Genomic DNA, 19,297 nt, shown 5'->3' on the forward strand with positions numbered 1-19,297 from the left:
CAAAGGGAGTAGGAAACAGCCAATAGAACCCTGTCGGCCAATGAAGCCTCTCTGTTGGACCAGAATTCAGCTACACAGTAAAAAGTAACACGAACGGGAGTCCGTCTTTCCACAATTTGTCAATATGAGGGAAGCATTTTCCTTTCAAACTTTTGGGAAATTGACAATTTAATGTATTCCCAAGTACCACTCTAAAGCTTGCCTGTAGATTTTTACATCAGTATTCCATGAAGCAATCTGCTATTTAAAATTTTAGACTTTTTCCCAGAAGTATCCAAAGGATAAAACAAATGACATATGTCAATGTGCAGATTTCTGTCTATATAGTTTTTGATTGACTTTTTAAACATAGAGGCATATATTTTTCTTAGCATGCAGGCTCTGTTGCCTAGTTGCAGAACCTCACTGACAAATAGCTTATAAAAGTGAATCAAATCCTTAGACAAACTGAGTCTTGAGGATGCTTTCTGCATCCCTTTTAAGGCACATTGCTACTGTTCCATTTTGTTTGCTGTAGTCTTTTCAGAAACATGCTACACAAAAATACACACACCCACACTCCATGAGTGAAATGATTTAGTTCTGAGCACTTCATGGTACTTCTACAGAAGATCAGCAACACCGTGAGGTCATAAAATTATACATTTATATGATTTTTATAAAAGTTACATTTTGCTTCCCACTAGGTATGCTGCTGGTGTATTGCTTATCAATGCACAGACCATAGCCTATGTTCTTGATCTCTGGGACAGTGCTGTGATGTGGCTGTGGAATGTGCTGGTGGGAGACAAAACATACACTTTAAATTTTACTGGACTTCTTTGTCCTAAGTTCTCAGGATTCTTTGAAATTTGTCTGGTGTCTCACAGAGTTAGAAATAGGATATTTACCAGGCTCATTCTCATTTCTCATATTTATTTTCTCTTCACTGAATCATTCTGAGGGGAAGAATCTATATATTTTGAATACTTCACGCTTTGCAGCTCTCTGAATAATTTGCCAAGTCAATTACATATGCTGATGCATCATTTCAAACTGTGACCCAAACTCACTTCATCCGTATGCGTTATATGAAGTTGTCTTGTTTTGTTTTTCTTTTGCTTTTAAAAAAATGGATCTACCCTTTTTAGGTGGTACCACGTGAGTCTGCAGTCACTGAGAAGTCAGGTCACGTGGAAAGATGGGCAGTGGTAGGAAGAGGGAGGGGACACTGTGGGTCATAAAATGATTGCGTTTTAGCCCTTGAGTAATCCACAAAGCTGATGAGTCCAGTTGAGATTGTGAGATGGCAAACATTTCCTGCCTTGATAGCCATCCTGAGAGGGGTTTTCCATTTATGTTTTTACATAATGACTTGATGACTGAGAATTCCTGGAAATTATTCTTTCCAAAATTACTATTGTTTTCTCTTCTACCCTCTCCTCCTTGTCCTTTCTGTTCATGCTCCCCATGATGTCTTGGAGTTTGGCTTGATGTCTCTCTTACTGGTTTTTTGCTTAACTTTAGAGACTCCAGTGTTTCACTTATTTGGGAAAAAATTGAAGAGCCATCCATAGATAGTCACGGATTTGAGGAATTATTTTCCAAAACTACTATAAAGGAGAGGAAGAAATTATTTCTGATACCATCACAAAGACCAAGGCTAAACAAGTGAGTACCCATGTGTTTTCTGAAGTTGGACAGTGTTTGGGGCATAAGTGTAAACTTTCCTTACAGAAAATCTTTGAAATAATTTTCTGGGCTCTGTAACCTGCACAGATAGCAGAGGATAGAATTTTACAGCACGTGTTTAAGTAAGAGTTTCCCAAATACAACAGCAAATAATCATCTCCACCAAGTGACAATATTCTGACTATTTCACTCTTAGTCTCACAAAGCTTATTTTCAAAGTCCCAGAAGTTGCTTATTTCTAGAATACATTGTCTAGAAATAAACTGTCACTTGACTGAAATCCATCTGAGTGCTAGTATGGATGGAAAGAAAGGTAACAGTGAGCAAAAACAAACAAACAAAACCAAGCAAGGAACCCGGTCCTTAGTAAACCATCAGGAAAAAGTAGTAAAATCCCAGAATAATGAGCCCAGATGGAAGCTGTTGCTACTGGCGGCCCTCCTTCACCTTGAAATGGGGAGTGGCTACCTTTCCCACCTTTGCAGGGGAGGGGGAAGCGCACAGAGGAAGGAGTGGTGAGCAGCTCAGGTTTTTCAGGTCAGGGAAAGGGAGAGAAGTGAGGCCTGAAGTCCCCAGTGTTCTCCTGGCGCAGTCTCCCCACATGAGCCACAACTAATGGGGTGATGTGATTCCTTGAATTTCTGCCTCTAACCTGGAATCTGTAGCTAGACGTGCGACCCACAGTTGTTCCTCTCAATATTTTATTTCAGAGCAGACAACCCCTACCAGACAGATGCTCCAAAATCCAGGCAGGTAGGAATGGATTTGCATGGAACCTCTATCTGAGTAGGTGGGCAGTTCACCCCAGGCATTTCCGTTAATCTGAGAATGATGCAAATCCAAATATTATGCAGTTCAGTTTTTCAGAACCATTTACTGTGGTACAGCTGGTTGCTGGTGAATTTAGGTCAGAAACTATGGTAAACCTGGCATATTGTAGGCACTGAATAAGTATTGTTGAACAAATAAGCCAGCTGACTGCAGGAGGAGGACTTTATAAATATCTGTGACTATGCCCAATAATGATTAAGAGATTAAAAAAAATCATTCATCTCATAATAATCAATATGGCCAAGGTGAGTTTGTTGGTGGAATAAAGGTGAATGGAAAACCACATTTTTCTGCCAGAGGGAAACATTTAAAAAATCTTTTCTATGGTGTATTGCAGACAGCACGCTTAGACTGAGTCTTCATGTCTCTTCTCTTGGGCTGATTCAGAGATGGAAAATCTGTCTGGGCAAGGAATACAGGCGGGGAGCACAGGCATCATGAAAAAGGAAGCAGCCGGGTTGTCACCTGACGAGCTGGCAGATATGATAGGAAATGTCTCTTGTCTAGAGATGAAACTCTCAAAAAGGCAAACCATGCCCTTCCCATCTCCCATCACACTTTTTCTGTTAAGTGAACAGAAATAAGGCAGATGCCTCATATGTTGTCCATGAGAATGGGATTTCATGGTTTTGACATTCCATTTCTAAGCTTACTGGAATAAGATTCATGTCCAAATCATTAAGACTTCAAACTCAACTAGTTGGCATGGGATGGCCTCAGCATACGAACAGTGCATCTGTGTTGAACATCATCTCAGCACAGTCGCCTCACCCTGTCACTAGGACATTTCATAAAGTGGGGGTAAGACTTTGCCAGTCCTGTAATGTACACCTGTTGATGGTGACACTGCTGTTGACCTTCTGTCTCAGAGAGGGTTTGTGGAACAGTCTCCATCATGACTTGTCATGAGCTTGCTCGGCATCTCTTTGGCCTGGGTCTTGTACTCAGCTCTGTCAGGTCTGTTTTTGGAGGGATAAGAAATTTTTTTTCCATATGTTGGTGAGAGAAAAATCTGCTGCAAAGTGTTATATTGCTGAAGAAAGCTAGTTTTATTTACCTGTGTTGTATTTGGAAGAAAAATCTATCCATTATATCTACTTGAGATTTTAAAGGATGCATGCAAATACATTTGACCCTTGAGCAACACGGGGTTAGGGGCACCAGCCTTCTGTGCAGTCAGAAAGCTCTGTGTAAATTATAGTCAGCCCGTCATGTACAGAGTCCCTCCACATCCTCATTTCCACGTCCACAGATTCAACCAACCTCAGATCATGTGGTACTGCAGAATTTACTACTGGAAAACATCTGTGTGTAAGTGGACCTGCACAGTTCAAATTGTGTGACCTGTAATTCCTCTTTTCATGTGCAAACATTTTAGTACCTCATGATCCATTTCCAGGGAAATGAATAGCCTTAATGCCTTGGAATGTGTTTATAGAATTATTTCAAGCTATTCTTCTTATATACAATGAAAGCTGCAAATTCTGGTTTTCTTTAAATATTTCAAAATAGCCAAATAATTTTCTGTGATCTGTCCTCTTCTTGAAAGTAAGACTGTGGCCAAATGCACTGCGATTTAAGGAGGTGGCTGTGCTGTTTTTACTTTCAGAAAAGATGTTTTCAGTGTGATAACAGAAGATTGCTTAGCTGGACACACTGCTGTTTGGTAGAATGAGAAAGAGGTTGTTCTCTGGATGCCTAGAGTAGCTACGATGATGGATCTCTTGTATTTCTAAACCCTTTCTCCTCCAAGGAACCAAAGACAGAGGATTTCATACTTTTCATAGAATCTATATTTGAGTTCTGTGATGACTTCTTAGCTTGCCCTTCTGCATTTTGAGATATATGAATCATAATGAGATTAGCTGGGAAGGCATATGGGAGTTTATCAGACTGTGACTTGACACAGTTCTCCTTAAGCAAACAAGCATGACTCAGATCAGAATTAAACACCAACCTGCTAACTTGGCACAACAATAACCCTGTCTCTTAAGGAATCAAGAAGATAGAAAACCAGTCTCATATGTGGTCCATGCTTAAAACATCACACACATATATACATTTGCCCATTTTTTATGTCTTAACTTTTTTTATTGAAGTATAGTCAGTTTACAATGTTGTGTCAATTTCTGGTGTACAGCACAATAGTTCACTCATACACATGCATACATATATACATTTTCATATTCTTTTCATTGCAGGTTCCTAAAAGATACTGAATATAGTTCCCTGTGCTGTATAGTCAAAACATTGTTTATCTCACTTGTCCATTTTGAAGGAATGCCCTAGAGCTAGTAAACATGTAGCCGAGTCTCCTCTCACCCAAAAGGGTAATTCCCTAACTGTAATGTTGATAATGACCCTAAGTCAGCTTGGGATCTTTCATGTCCAAATAAAGCTTAAATTTAACCTGAACCTATGAGCAGGAAAGTGGGAGAGTTTACATGGGAATGATTTAGATAGTAAGAATGGCCTCAGAGAGAAGTTTCTGGTTCATCCTATGTCAAATGAGGTCATGAGCAAATATATTTTGGTGAACACAGCAGTAGTGGTAGCAGCTGCTTCAGCAACAGAAATAATCATAGTGGTGATTATGACAACAACGGTCATAACAACCATGGAAACCTCCAGGTCACTGGGCTTTATTTACCACCTGCCAGTCACTGTCCTAGCAATCTAACATTAGCTCATTTCGTCCTCATGATCCTGTGAGGTAGACGCCATTGTCTGTGGTGTATAGTCCAGAAAACCAAGGTGCAGAGGGATCACAATGTTCCCAGGAGAGTAGAGGGCAGAGCTTGGGTGCAGACTTCAGCCATCTGGCTCGAGTCTGTTCTCTTAATCATGAAGTCATAGGTATGGATGTGGACTGTTATATATGAGTGTAAGTTTGGTATTTTATTCATATGGAAACCAGAATCAGAATAGATAATTTTAAAAATAATTTGGGTTTGTATTGATTTTCATATATGCCAAATGTTTATTTATGTATTTGTTTATTTTTGGTTGTTCTTATTTTTATTGGTTATCATTATTAAGTTTGTTTGGCACCTTCCAGTCTATACAGAAATTTACAAACATATCTTTTTGAAAAAATTGAAGTATAGTCAGTTACAATGTGTCAATTTCTGGTATACAGTATAATGTCACAGTCATGCATATATATATATATATATTCATTTTCATATTCTTTTTCATTAAAGGTTATTATAAGCTATTGAATATAGTTCTCTGGGCTATACAGAAGAAATGTCTTTTTATCTATTTTTCTATATAGTGGTTAACATTTGCAAATCTCAAAATCCCAAATTTATCCCTTCCCACCCCCTCATCTAATTTCCAGAAAGGCTTCTCTGTGTGTTGTTAAAGTTCATAATAACAATGGGAAAAGAAGCATTCATTGCTTAAATGTTCCTATGTGGAGTGTATAATGTAAAGCCTCTAAGTATTCTTATCTGAAATAGTATTTGCTGTTAAAAAGCTTCCCCTTATCATGTTGGGACATTGGGAAATCATGTGTGCTGTACTTCAAATGTTGTCTGCTGCTGTAAGATTGGTTGGTCGGAAAAGGAAAAGAGAGGTATGAATTTTATCTGTGAATCTGCTTACTTTTACTTATTGAAAATGTTTATTTTTTAGATTAAAAATGTCTTATCATAATCAGTGGGTATTTCAGGGCTCACAGGATGATGGCCTGAGTGATACTCTGAGTAGCAGAAGTCTCGTGTTGTGCATTGGTGTCCATTTGTCCTGTTGTAGCTGGCAGGGGTGTGTTTGGGTTGGACAGTGCTATTTGTCTCTTAGACCTAAAAGAATGTGTGAAATAGCAAACATTTTATAGTAAGACAATTTAGATTTGTTTTGAGGAATGCATCATAAATGTTTGGTACTTTGTAACTTTTAACATAACATCTATTTTTAATAGAATACATTCCTATTGCAAGCCTTAAAATGTATTTACATAGAAAACCACATCAAAATACAAGGCTATAAGTAAGATGAACACATGATTTGTGGAATCTGAGTCTGTTTTAGATGTTGAAAAATCACTGTTTTTTGAAGGTGCTTTTCCTGTAACTATTTATAGAGCATACCCAATCAATTCAAAGAATGCAGCAAAAATAACCTGTTTGTAAAAAATCCTCTTTCAGCCAGAATATTATTTTTATACTTCAAAATAAATGGCTAAAGACTGAACAAGCAAAGAGCCTAATGGCATATTAAAAAGGAAATATAATTAGGCTGATGATCCTTGACCTTGCTAGATGTATTAGGAAAATTATATTTAATTAAATGTACTTTGGAATTGTAAAAAATTTAACAATGATGGTGATGTTTAGTTCTTTTGGACTTTATATTACATTTAATATGATGATATTATGTTCTGCTGGACTAGATGTATTAGAAAGGGGTATTAATTTTCAACAGATGAAATGTTCTGTTTATTAAGTTCCATCAGCATAGAAAAAAGGGCTTGGGGGAAATTTACTTAAGATTTATTGTCTTTTAAAATTCTTTATTGAAACTAAATTTCATCCTTGCAAAAGTGAGGGAAGATTTTTGTTCAGATGATGGGAGTGTGTCTTGTCAATACTGCTAAAGTGGAGTGACGCAGCTACTGCAGAGAACCTGGGAAACTGGAAAGAGAGGGGGCCCCAGTTACTTTCAGGGATGCATCCATTTCTTGACCTGATGGGAACACGGTTTATCCATTTCTGCAGGGAGAACAGCAGAGAAAAGCAGGAGCCATGTCAGGGAGAGCACAGAAGTTCTCTGGAGGGCTAATTTATTACAGAACAGCCCATGGGGTCCAGCATTATCTAATCATGTCACAAAATGTGCTGCCTGTGGTCAGGAATTGAATAGAATGAGTCAGCTGGACTTAGGGTGAGACTGTTTGGAAGAGATGAAACTTGAAGTGGGCCTTGAAGAGTTTATTTTATTTAGATATGTACAGAGGATTAAAGGATGAATTTAAAAAAATTATTGAAGTGTAGTTGATTTACAGTGTTAGTTTCAGGTGTAAAGCAAAGTCATTCAGCTATACATATGCATACATATATACATCATTTTCTTTTCAGAGTCTTTTCCGTTATATGTTGTTACAAGAAATTAAATATAGTAAGGGATTAGTTTTGAAGATAGCACCATGAGCAAAGATTTCCTTGCGTCTTGTTTAAGACCATAGTAAATCAGCCAGCAGAGTAGCAAGCTTCTCCTGTGTGTGGGAAGTTCCGTGTGATGGTTTCAGTAATGTGAATGCAGGCTGTTGGTATTCATTTCCCTTAGCTGAATGTGTCTTCTTCTTGTCTTCCTAGTAAAAGTCTTTAGGTTTTTCACATTAGACATAAGACTGAGAAGTAAATTTAGATAAATTAGACCTGAAGTTAATTTTGAGGTCTTGGTTCTACATAGTGGAATGTATGTTTCTTTACTAGAGACAGCAACAGGGTTTTGGACTATTCCAGTGCAAAGGAGAACTTTATTTCTTTTTTATTTTAAAGTGTAGTTACATTTATGATAGCTCCTACCTTTTGCCTGTAGGAGGTGATGCTGTTGACACTAGACTGATTGCTCACAGTGTGCCTCTGTGTGACCTAAGCTGAAAAATAGCTCCAGTTATGGAGGACACAAACTTAAGACTTAGAAGAAAAATTACTGTTCTTATTTATATCCCTAGTTTTTAATTTAAAACTTTTTTATTTAAACCAAAATATAAATTTATATTTCTGAAAGTAAATGACATCAGACCATAATTTGAAATTACATGCACACACAGACACAAATCACTGGTAAACATAACTTTTATCTACACAGAATATAATACAGCTGCACATCTCTTCTTTATTCTTTTGACTAACTTTAAAAGGAAGTACATAAAACAATATGTATATTATCGAGCCTATGACATATAGACGTAATATATTTGAGAACAAACTAGTAGAAACAAAAGCTGTATTTGTATTAGAGTAAGGAAGTGACACCATATGGTAATTCAAATCTACAGAAAAAAATGAAGAGAACAATAAAGGGTAAATAAGATTAATATAATATAGTTTATAAATATACTTCTCTCCTCTCTCAAGTTCTTTAAAAGGCAAATGGTTATATAAACTAATAATTATAACAGTTTGTACCATATATAAATTACACACATAGTATGTATAACAGTAGTAACATAAAAAGGTGGGAAGTGAATGGAGCTATAGAGGAGTAAAGTTTCTATATTTTTGAAATTAAGTCAGTATAAATATGAGATAGATTCTTGTAAATTAAAATAAATATTTTAAGCCCTAGACTAACCACTAAGAAGACTCAAATACAGTATAAAGTATTTGAGCTCAAATACTGAATAAAGTATAAACGAATTAAGTATCTACTTAATCTATGTATCCATCCATTACAAAAGAGGGCAATAAAGGAAGAATAGAGGAACAGGAGCACATTCTGACCCAACAGTTCGCCTGCTCTGGACAAGCCGCGCCCGATTGACTCTAGGAACCCCCGAGCCTGCACAGTCCTCGCGCGGACGAGTAGAGCACCCTCGCCCCGCTCAGTTCACCTAAGCTCCCTCCCCGAGGTGAGCCCGGTCCCCACGTCCTCCAGGCGGGGTTGAGGTTGGGTGGGGGTGCTCCTTTTGGGCGGTCTCCAAGGCGTGAGGCCCCGAGGCGCTCTGGGGGATGGCCTCGTCCCTCGCTCAGTGGCCCCACGTCTCTTTTGGGAGGCCAGTGCGGGTGCGGAATCCGGGAGGTGTCCGCACAAAAGGCCAAGACAAACTCCCCATCGCCTTCCCTCCCTCTTGCCTTCCTCGCCCCCTCCCTTTCGTGCCTGCTCCCTCCTCTTTCAAACCTCGCCTCGGCTCGCTCAGATGGTGTCAGTTCAGTCCCAGCGCCTCGGAGCGAGGAAATGGCCATGGAGCCGGAGACGCAGGTAAAGGGGGCGCGCCCCTCGCCGGCGCGCGGTCCCAGGTGGCGCCTCGCCTGTCCCCTCTGGCGTCCTGCGAGCCCGCCCTCAAGTCTCCGGAACTCATTATCTCGCCCCGTCCCCCCGATGGTCCTGCCGTCCTACCCGCCCCCCAGCCCCCTATCCATACTATGTATTCCGCTCCTCTAGGGCGCCCCCTCCCCACCCATCTTCTGAGCAAATCCACCAGCAGGTGTCCGTGGAGCCCCTGGTGTGTACAGACGTTTGACCATCACACTCACTCTTGGAAACAGTCTAGATGGCTTGGGGGCAGGGGAGCAACCCCTTCCTCGTGCTGGGAGCGAGGGGCCCGCTGGAGGGAGCCCGGGGGCTGCGTGGGTGGTTGGGTGGGAGGCTGTTCCTGAAAAGTTGGGTGGCTCTTCCGAGCAGGTCTCCCCGTTTGCCTACTCGGTTGTGGGGGGCGAGCGGAACAGTGGGCACCAGCATGGGGGTCTCCTGCGATTGCCCCGAAGGGGCCACGGCAAGTTGGAAACAGCCAAAACAGTGTATTCTAACAGGCGTCCCCTGCAAACAGTGGCCAGGGCCGTCCGCAGAGGCTGGGCAGAGGGCGCCTCTACAGAGGCCAAGGGAGGGACTGGGCCTCGCTGCCCTAGGCACACAGCTGTGTGTGGACCATAGCTGTTTTGATCCTCCTTTTATGAGTGTGGAGCCCAGTTACATTGCATGTGTTTCCAGTAGTGAGTCCAGTTCCATTCCCTGCTGTGTGACCTCTCCCCCTACCAATTTCTGCATAAGCCAAGATCTTTACCTTCTCCTCCATGTGCACACTCCAGTGACCTCTCACCTCCACACTGCTTATTAACTTGGGCTTCTCTGCTATTTCTGGTCCAAAGAGATATTATAATTTTTTTAAAGCACACTGTGTGGCTTGGTTTTCTCTCTTTATGTTCTCATTCATTGCTATGTGTTTTCAGCAGCACAAAGGCTCAGCCTATGAATTTTTCATTCCATTTGACTGGAAATCTCTATTCACTTTTATACATTTTTTCCCACTGAAAATTATAACATGAGCATTTCCCGTGTCATTTAATGTAATTCAAAATCTTTTTAAGATGATTTCATAATAATCCATCTTATGATTGCACTGTAATTTAGTTGTCATTTGATTCTTGTAAGAAATTAGACTCCAGTTTTCCTTGCTCTTGAGAAACATTGTGTTGAACATCCTTATTGACAGCCTTTTTACTATAGCTCTGATTATTCTTTAATATAGATTCTGATAATTATGGGATCAGAGGCAATGAATATTTGTTTTCAGATTCTTGATTTTTATTACCCAAATACCTTCTAAAAAAGCAACTTGTGAATTTAAAGGGTGGGATGTCTCATAAAATAGAATTGAAAAATAAAATTTATGAGATTTAGATCAGTAAGGAATCTCAGAGATATTATAGTCTAATACCTATCATTCAACAACTTTTATTAAATTAATAGAAAATAAAAAATAAAAACATAAACCCTTCCTTCTAGTTCATAGACTAATAAGAAGACCAATACTTCTGTGAATAACTGCTATACAGTATACAGGTACTTTTAGTTATGTAAATAAGATAATATAGAAACACAGAAAAGGAATGTTTAAATATTCTTGGAAAATTACATGTAAATTGGATTTTGAAAAGTAACCTAAAAAGTGACAAGAAATGGATTGCAAAATCTGATATAGCTAGAACATAAGTTGCTCAGGGACATGGAATCAGAAGATGACAAGCCATCCTTGCAAAGGGTCTTAAGGACCTACTGAAAAGTTTGGAATCCATTCTGCAATCACTACTTAGCCACGGGAATGCTTCTAGGCCAGGACGCAGTACACTCAGATAGGCGTTTCTGAAAGGCCATCAGGAGGCACTTGTGAATCATGGTTTAGAGGGGAGACATGAAGCAGCAGACCTAGACAGTCAGTTGTTGAGGGCACAAGCTGAGGTCCCTGTGTTAGGATGAAAAGGATCTGGAAGTACTTGGAGATGCATTACAACAAGATTCTAACCAGATACAGAGCGTAAGGAAGAAGGGATAAGATGACTCTTTAATAGCTTGTATACCGGGTGGATGCTAATACTATTCCAGAAGAGAATCCAGGAGGAATGAATAGTCCAGATACCCCTGTATTCATAGAATGCAATAAACATAAGATGAGAAAGTTTTCTGATCATGCAGAACACACAAGTTCATATGCTTTAGAAGGGATTTACATTTTATTCCAAATGCAATATCCAGCCACTGAAGAATTCTGTTTAGGGAATTGGAGTGATATAGTTTGTGTCTTGAAAGTACTGCTCTGGCAAGCATAGAATTTCAGAGACATGTTGGTAAGAAACTCAAATAAAAGATGATAATCATTTTGACAAAGGAGGGGGACAGAAGAGATGGAAAGAACTTTAAAAAATGATTCCAATTTTAGGGCCAGTGAGCGTGGTATAAACTATTTAAATGTTTCTGTTTACAAGCTAATATATAACTGCTTCTTAAAAATTTGATTGCTCCATAATTTCCTCCAGGTGAACATCAGATTACTGTAAAGTATTTCTGTTTGAGATGTTTAAAAGCCTTTACATAAGCTTTGAAGGAAACATTTTGACTTGTGATTTTTTCCAAAGTCAGTAAGCTTTTATTATCTTTCTCTCTCTTCTCATTTTCCCTCCCCTTCCCTGTATCTATATGCACATGTACTTAATTCAGATAAACATTTTCTAGGATGTTTAGACTTTTTATGCTGTAAATCTCTTGACTTTCCATTACTTTCAGTGGTAATTTTGCTAGTGGAAGGGAGAGTTAATAAGAAGGAAATCAAGTCATTGGTCATTTAATTTTAAGATTTTATGCCATTTATTCACATTACAAAAAAAAAGTAAAGTTGTATTTCCTCATTTTCACTAATCTCTTGCTTTTCGGACCTGACTGCCTTGAGAAAAACCACAATAATTAATGGTGATTATTTATCTGACATTTAAATGAAGACTTATTTTATTTTAGAAATTATCCCTGATTGTGTTACAGTGTGTACTTTGCAAAAGTGTTTTCTTTTCATGCAATGATCAACTTGGATTAATTCAAAGCTGTAAGATACTGTTTCACACAGGGACCCAATAAACAAATTATCACATGAAAGTATAATTTACTTCATATATGGAGTAAACTGTCACCATGGGATTCAAGTCATTTAAAGTACTCTTTGTGAATGTTTCATTCTCTGTGACTGAGGTCCTGTGATTATTTCTTTTTCCATTTTCCATTTGCAAACTCCTGCTCACCCTTTGTACTCAGAGAGACTCTTCAGTAAAGCTGTCTGGATGAACTTGCCCTGCAGGAGAACATTGATAAAAATACACTGGTAGATTTATAAGTAGACATTTACAGAGGTAAATGACAGCATGTTAAAAGTGAGGGTGTAAGTATCAATACCTTTTCAAATTACACCAAAATACTACTGATTAATATCTTTTTAAAAAATTTAAAAAGTCAGAGAATGTGAAATATTTTCAAAAATATGGATTAGTGAGATCTCTTTTACATTGATAGTGGAAATATAAATTAACACACTTTCTTGGAAAAATATCTGGCAATATTTCACTAACTTTTTAAAATCCATATTCTCTGACCCAGCTTTTGGTCCCTAGATGTATATACCAGTGCAGAGTTGACCAGGCTAACTACATTTATAGCAGCAGCAACCAAACCCCTCAGATATTTTTCAATAAAATAATTGCTGAGTAAATTAGTATCTTCTCTCAAAGAACATCATTGAAGAGTGAAACTAATTGCACTACATTTATCTGCATTAAAAATAGATAACTCTTATTAATACAATCTTAAGAAAAAACAAGGCATGGAAAATACAAACAGTATGATTTCAATTTTCAAAGTTTATATATCTATATGTGTATGTGTATATACACACACACACACACACACACATATAAAATAACTTATTTAGGGATAGCAAGGGGATGAAAAAGTCAACCTTGAAGGTAGTTGTTGCCTCTGGGCCTGAGGGTGGGATGTAAGGAGCATAAGGGACCCTTCCAAAATACTAGTTCTGTTCTGTGTCTTAAGTTGGAAATTGGGTATATGTTATATACATGTTATATATGCTCCTCTGTTCATATACATCTTTAATCATTGTATTTAAGAAGAAATAAAAATAGGTAACCATCCAAGAATCTATCTGAATTAGAGCTGAGATGTAATCATCTGGACTTACTAATTTAAAATGTGCAACAATACAGCCTTTTTTTTATTGTTTATGATGAAATTATATAGCTTAGCAAATTCAAGCATAAACACAATTAAGGACCATGTGAAATTTAATTAAAAGAACAAACTATGTATAAGAAGACTTCAAATATATGTTTGCAGATGAACAGTACTATATATAAAACCGTTTTTGGGGAAAGAGTAACTTGAAAAACTAGCATGTTATCTGTGAACAGTTAAAATAGATATTATGTATAAGCAATAAATAAAAATAAAATTTTTAAATACTGGTGCCAGAAAGCTGTTAAGTACTTAGAAAAATATAATCCATTAAATTAATAGATTAATGTTTCTACTAGTTGTAAGTGAAGTCAGGGAAACAGAAACCATATTTGTTAGTGTAATGGAAATAATTTTACACAGCTAATTAGGTTAAGACATGTTAGAGCAAAAAGGGACTCTCAGGTAACTATTGGGAGCAGCCATCATCCCTAGGGCTAGAGGAGTGAGATGAAGAGGTTGGAGTTGTCCAGGAACCTAGCACCAGAGGGAGAGCGTTCTGTGGGGCTCAGACCCAGACGTCTGTGGAGAGGATGCTGGCTGTGCAAACAGTGCCCGCGGAGCTCAGAGAATGAGCCTCGCAGAGCTGAGACTGCGAGCTTTGAGGAGGTGGTACTGACTGGGCTGGTACTTTGGAGGGTGCTTTGATGCTGGGTTTGGGCCTGTAAAACCAAGCAGGGAACCGGAGCCACCTGCTGATTCGTGAGAAGTGTCTGGGGGCAGAGCTCACCAGAGCAGCAAATCCCCTAGCTTCCTGTCCCTTCCTCCAATCCCTCTCTTCCCTCCTCCTTGGTGAAACCTGTCAGGGAGCCAGATGGCAAAGGACAAAGGTAATTGGCTGACTCCCAGCACCAGCATCCCAGGCCTTAGTACGGAAAGGGAGTTAGGGACTGAGACAAAATCTTAGTAACTTACTACTTCTTTCATGCTTTTTTTCTTTTTTATTGAAGTGTAGTTGATTTACAATGTTGGGTTTGTTTCTAGTGTACAGCATAGTGATTCAGTTATACACACACACACATATATATGCATATATATGTTCTTTTTCATTAGAGGTTACTGCAAATTATTGAATACAGCTCCCTGTTCTCTATAGTAGGGCTATGTTGTTCATTTATTCTGTATATAGTAGTTTGTATCTGCTAATCCCAAACTCCCAATGGATCCCTCCTCCCTCCCTTTCCTCTTTGGTAACCATAAGTTTGTTTTCTATGTCTGTGAGTCTCTTTCTATTTTTAATTCTTTAATTTACATTTTTATTTCCATTATTCTAATATAACCCCACCTGTCTCTCTTACGGTTCTCAAAGTTAAGAATAAATGGAAGAAATGCATCACTTGTGGAGATACTTAAACCATACTGTACTTTGTCTTCTCCTGGTTAACATTTCTTCATGTTATCTTTACACTTTATTTAGTCCTTTCATTGTTGCTTTGTAGACAGCCTCACAGATGACCATACCCATTGCTAAAACTCTGAAAGATAAAAGTCAGAACAGAGCATGGATGGAGGATTCTGACCGGTGTCTGGAGCAGTAGAAAGGCATTGAGCTTGTTTGAGTAGCACACCTCACATAGCCATAACCCACATCCTCTTCGGTTTTAATAATAGTTACTTGTTAACTCAATTGTCCACGTGATTTGCAGGTCATTCTTATTATACCTCTGCCACATTTCTGTGCTACCTGTGGTCTTGGTTTCTATATCTTAAAACTGTGACACAACATTGTAAAATGACTATAACTCAATTAAACTGCTAAAAAAAAAACCTCTGAATGTATATATGTTGGAACTCATGGTTTCTGATAAGCCTTATCAATTTTCCTAAGAAATAATAATTTCACAGGAACATCTAAAGTTCTTGTCCAGTGTTCTAAAAGTTGCGACTTCACTGAGGTTTCTTTTTTCAAATTTTTTACTCAATTAACATTGGTCTATAACATTATATAAGTTTCATGTATACAACATTGTACTTCTAATTCTTGGTGCCCTACAGTGACCTCATCACCAAAAATACTTTCCATGTGTCACTATCCAGTTATCCCACCGTTACTTATTTTGTCCTTCCCCTATTGTAACCACTACTCTGTTCTCAGTAGCTATATGTTTATTTTTAGTTGGTTTGGTTTATTAATATATTTTGCTTTTTTGTTTGCTAGTTTATTTTCTATATTCCACATATGAGTGAAATCATACAGCATTTGTTTTTCTGCCCTGACTTATTTCACTTCACATAACACCCTCAGGGTCCATCCATGTTGTTGATTAGGGTGAAAGTTCATCTTTATATGGCTGAGTAATACTGCATTTGTATATATGTACCATATCTTCTATATCCATTCATCTATTGATGGGCAATTAGGTTGCATCCATATCTTGGCTGTTATAAGTAATGCTAGTGAACATAAGGGTGCATGTATCTTTTTGAATTAGTGTTTTAGTATTCTTAGGATAAAGACCCAGAAGTAGAAAAGGTGAGTCATGTGGTAATTCTATTCTTAATTTTTTGAAGAGTCTCCCTGCTGTTTTCCATAGCAGTTGCATGAATTTACATCCCCAGAAACAGTGCGTGAGGTTTCTCTTTTCTCCACATTCTTACCAACACTTGTTATTTCCTATTTATTTGATAATCGCCATTCCAATAGGAGTGAGGCAATTGTAGTTTTGATTTTCATTTCCCTAATAATTAGTGATGTTGAACATCTTTTCAAGAGTCCGTTGGCCACCTGTATGTCCAAAGCATAGTGCCTATATTTGCTTATAGTAGTTTTATGGTTTCAGGCATTACATTGAAGTTTTTAATCCATTTTGAGTTGATTTTTGTGCATGATGTGAGATAGTGGTCTAGCTTCATTTTTTTTTTAAACCTGGCTGTCCAGTTTTTCTAACATGATTTTGAAGAGACTCTCCTTTCTCCATTGTATGTTCTTTTCTTCTTTGTCAGAAATTAATTGCACATACAGGTATGAGTTTCATTGTGGACTTTCAATTCTGTTACACTGATGTATGTTTAAATTTTTCTGCCAATACTATGCTCTTTTGATTACTATGTCTTTGTAATACAGTTTGAAATCAGGGCATGTGAAGCAAATAACAGTGGTGTCTCTTTCAGTTGATGGGTGTTGCTCATTGCCATTTGGTTGTGTGGAACATTTACTAAACTCCTTTAGGTCAGTGAAAACCTGCTGGGTCCAATATTTATTCCAGTTCCAGCATCAGTGTATTTCAGAATTGGAAGATATTGGCATCTATAGTGACAGAACTACTCCAGAAGCTCTGAAGGCAACTCTGAGTTTTCTAGGCCAGTCAGAGATGCCTGCAGTTACACTTTAAGTCATTATTTAATGACGACTTTAGGGGCAGCCAGTATGTGGCCAAGCCCCTGGCCAGTATTACGAAGAGCCTGTGTAAGCTTCTGGGACAGTCATGCCTGCCCTTGGTAAACATTATCACCTAGTCATAGAAGTTAATTTTGTGATACCCTTAGAAAATGTCAGAGGCTTCACTTTGAATAAATTTATATATGTAGTGTGCTGGTGTATATTGTATAATATTTTCAATTGTATACAAATCACTCTGATACTCAAAGCATTATACCATTTTATTTGTAGATTTTAACCAAGAATTAATTTGTACAAGTCCTAAATGTTAGAGCACCTTTTTAACTTTTCAATATATTATGGTTAAGGATGGACATATTTGAAAAATTCTAGATGCATATGTGAAATGTTATAAACAGCAAGTTCGTATGTGACAAGAACATTTTTATTATTTTATTGTGAGATGTTTCATGTCATCTTAAATATGGTTTTAATCCATGAAGTAATAACTTTTCACAACCAACTTAGGAAAGTTGAATATTTTTACTTATTTAGAAGAGTTGAGCTTGTAAATCATCTTTCATACTATGCCTTCCCAGTGTGTCTGCTGTCGCTCTGAAGTGGCAGCCGCACCATCAGTTAAAGAGATACTTGTGTCCGCAGCTACAGCGCCCTCAGCCTGTAAAACTTACGTCAGATGCAGATGACAGCCAAGCCTTACACTGTCTGTGAGGCGTGTTTGACTGCCATTAACTCTAAACCAGACGTTCTGTAGCAGGGCCCTGGCCTTGGGTCCTTTAATTGGAAGTCTTGAAATTCCAAGTTAGACAAACTGGGACACCTTGTTATTTACTATTGTTGTTTGTATGTAGCTTTTTATTTTGATGTAACTCAAGCCTACAGGAAAGTTGCAAGCTGGCACTTGGAAATCCTACATTTGCTTTACCTGGACAACCAGTTGCCTAATTTTCCTATTTCCCATTTTTTCTATCAGTCCCTCCCTCACATACAGACATGTATGTATGTGTGCTGGTATGTACATATGCAGGTGTGCATGATTTTTTCCTGAACCACGTGCCAGCAAGTCAGAGATGCCATGCTCCTTAACCACCAAATACTTTAGTGCATATGTTCTGAGAACGGGGGTATCCTTTGACATGTACACAGTATAATGATCAAATTGGACCAATTTGACATCGATCAATTATCTAATCCACAGCCGCATTTAGACGTGTTCTTTATAGCTGTTTTTGCTGATCTAAGATCACACATCGCGTTTAGTTTTCACGTCTCCTGAGGCCTCTTGAACCTGTGGCAGCTCCACAGTCTTTGTCTTTCTGACGGTGCCATTGGGGCGCGTACACCGGCTTGTTTTGTACACACACGTCTCTTCTTCTGGGTTTGTCTGCTGAGCGATCCATGTCCTGTCTGTTGGCTGACTTGTGTCTGAGGGTTGTCGGTCTCATTACTGCTAATGAGGATAAACACTTTGGTCACTTTGTCTAGGTGATGTCTGCCTGTTCCTCCACTATGAAGTTACTTTTTGTCCATTTAGAATCAGTAAGTCATTTGTGTGGTGATTCTTTGAGGGTATCTAAATACCCTGTCCTCATCCTTCACCCACTAGACTGAGCATCTGTTAAAACTTCTAACTTCCTTATTCCTTCTCTGCTGGTTGAAGCTTGTCATTCTTCTGTATACATTTTTTTAAAGCAAGTCTGGTATAACTTTAATTCCATTTTAAGCTACTTTGGTCTTTAATGTATTATGAGAGGCATTCATCAGTATTAACTAATTAATTATAGTTATAGCTTATAGGAAAGGTTAAGTTTATAGGAAAACCCAGTTCACCTTTCCTTGTAGTCTCTCAGTGTCATCTTTAGAATTCCTGTAAACTTCTACAGTTTATTTTGCTTTCCTGTGAGAAGTTCTGAGCTAATAGTAATGTTTATTTAACAATTTGTTTATTCTTAGAAATCAAAAGTTGTTCCCATGAAGAGCCATATGATTTGGAAAGGGAAATGGCTAGAAATAGTCCTATCCTATTTTCAGTAGGAAACTGTCTTTAGTAAGTGACACATTATGTCATGATTCATCACATGAGTGTATTCAAAAAGCAGCATTATTTTAAAAAAATGAAGTTGAATTTATGTACGGACTTAGGTATAGAGCTCTATTGTTGAGTATCAAAATTCCTTAAGACCTTTCCTTTGGCTACTTTGCTGATGGTTGTAATTC

General features: G+C 38.1%; 1 pseudogene; it reads left to right on the forward strand.

Annotated features, from left to right (window-relative positions):
* Positions 1 to 9,446, forward strand: part of LOC140699547 (formin-2-like) — a 72,009-nt pseudogene extending 62,563 nt beyond the window's left edge.
* Positions 9,447 to 19,297: the final 9,851 nt, after the last annotated feature.

The sequence above is a fragment of the Vicugna pacos genome, chromosome 11, assembly GCF_048564905.1.
Source record: "Vicugna pacos chromosome 11, VicPac4, whole genome shotgun sequence".
Classification (NCBI taxonomy): Eukaryota; Metazoa; Chordata; class Mammalia; order Artiodactyla; family Camelidae; genus Vicugna; species Vicugna pacos.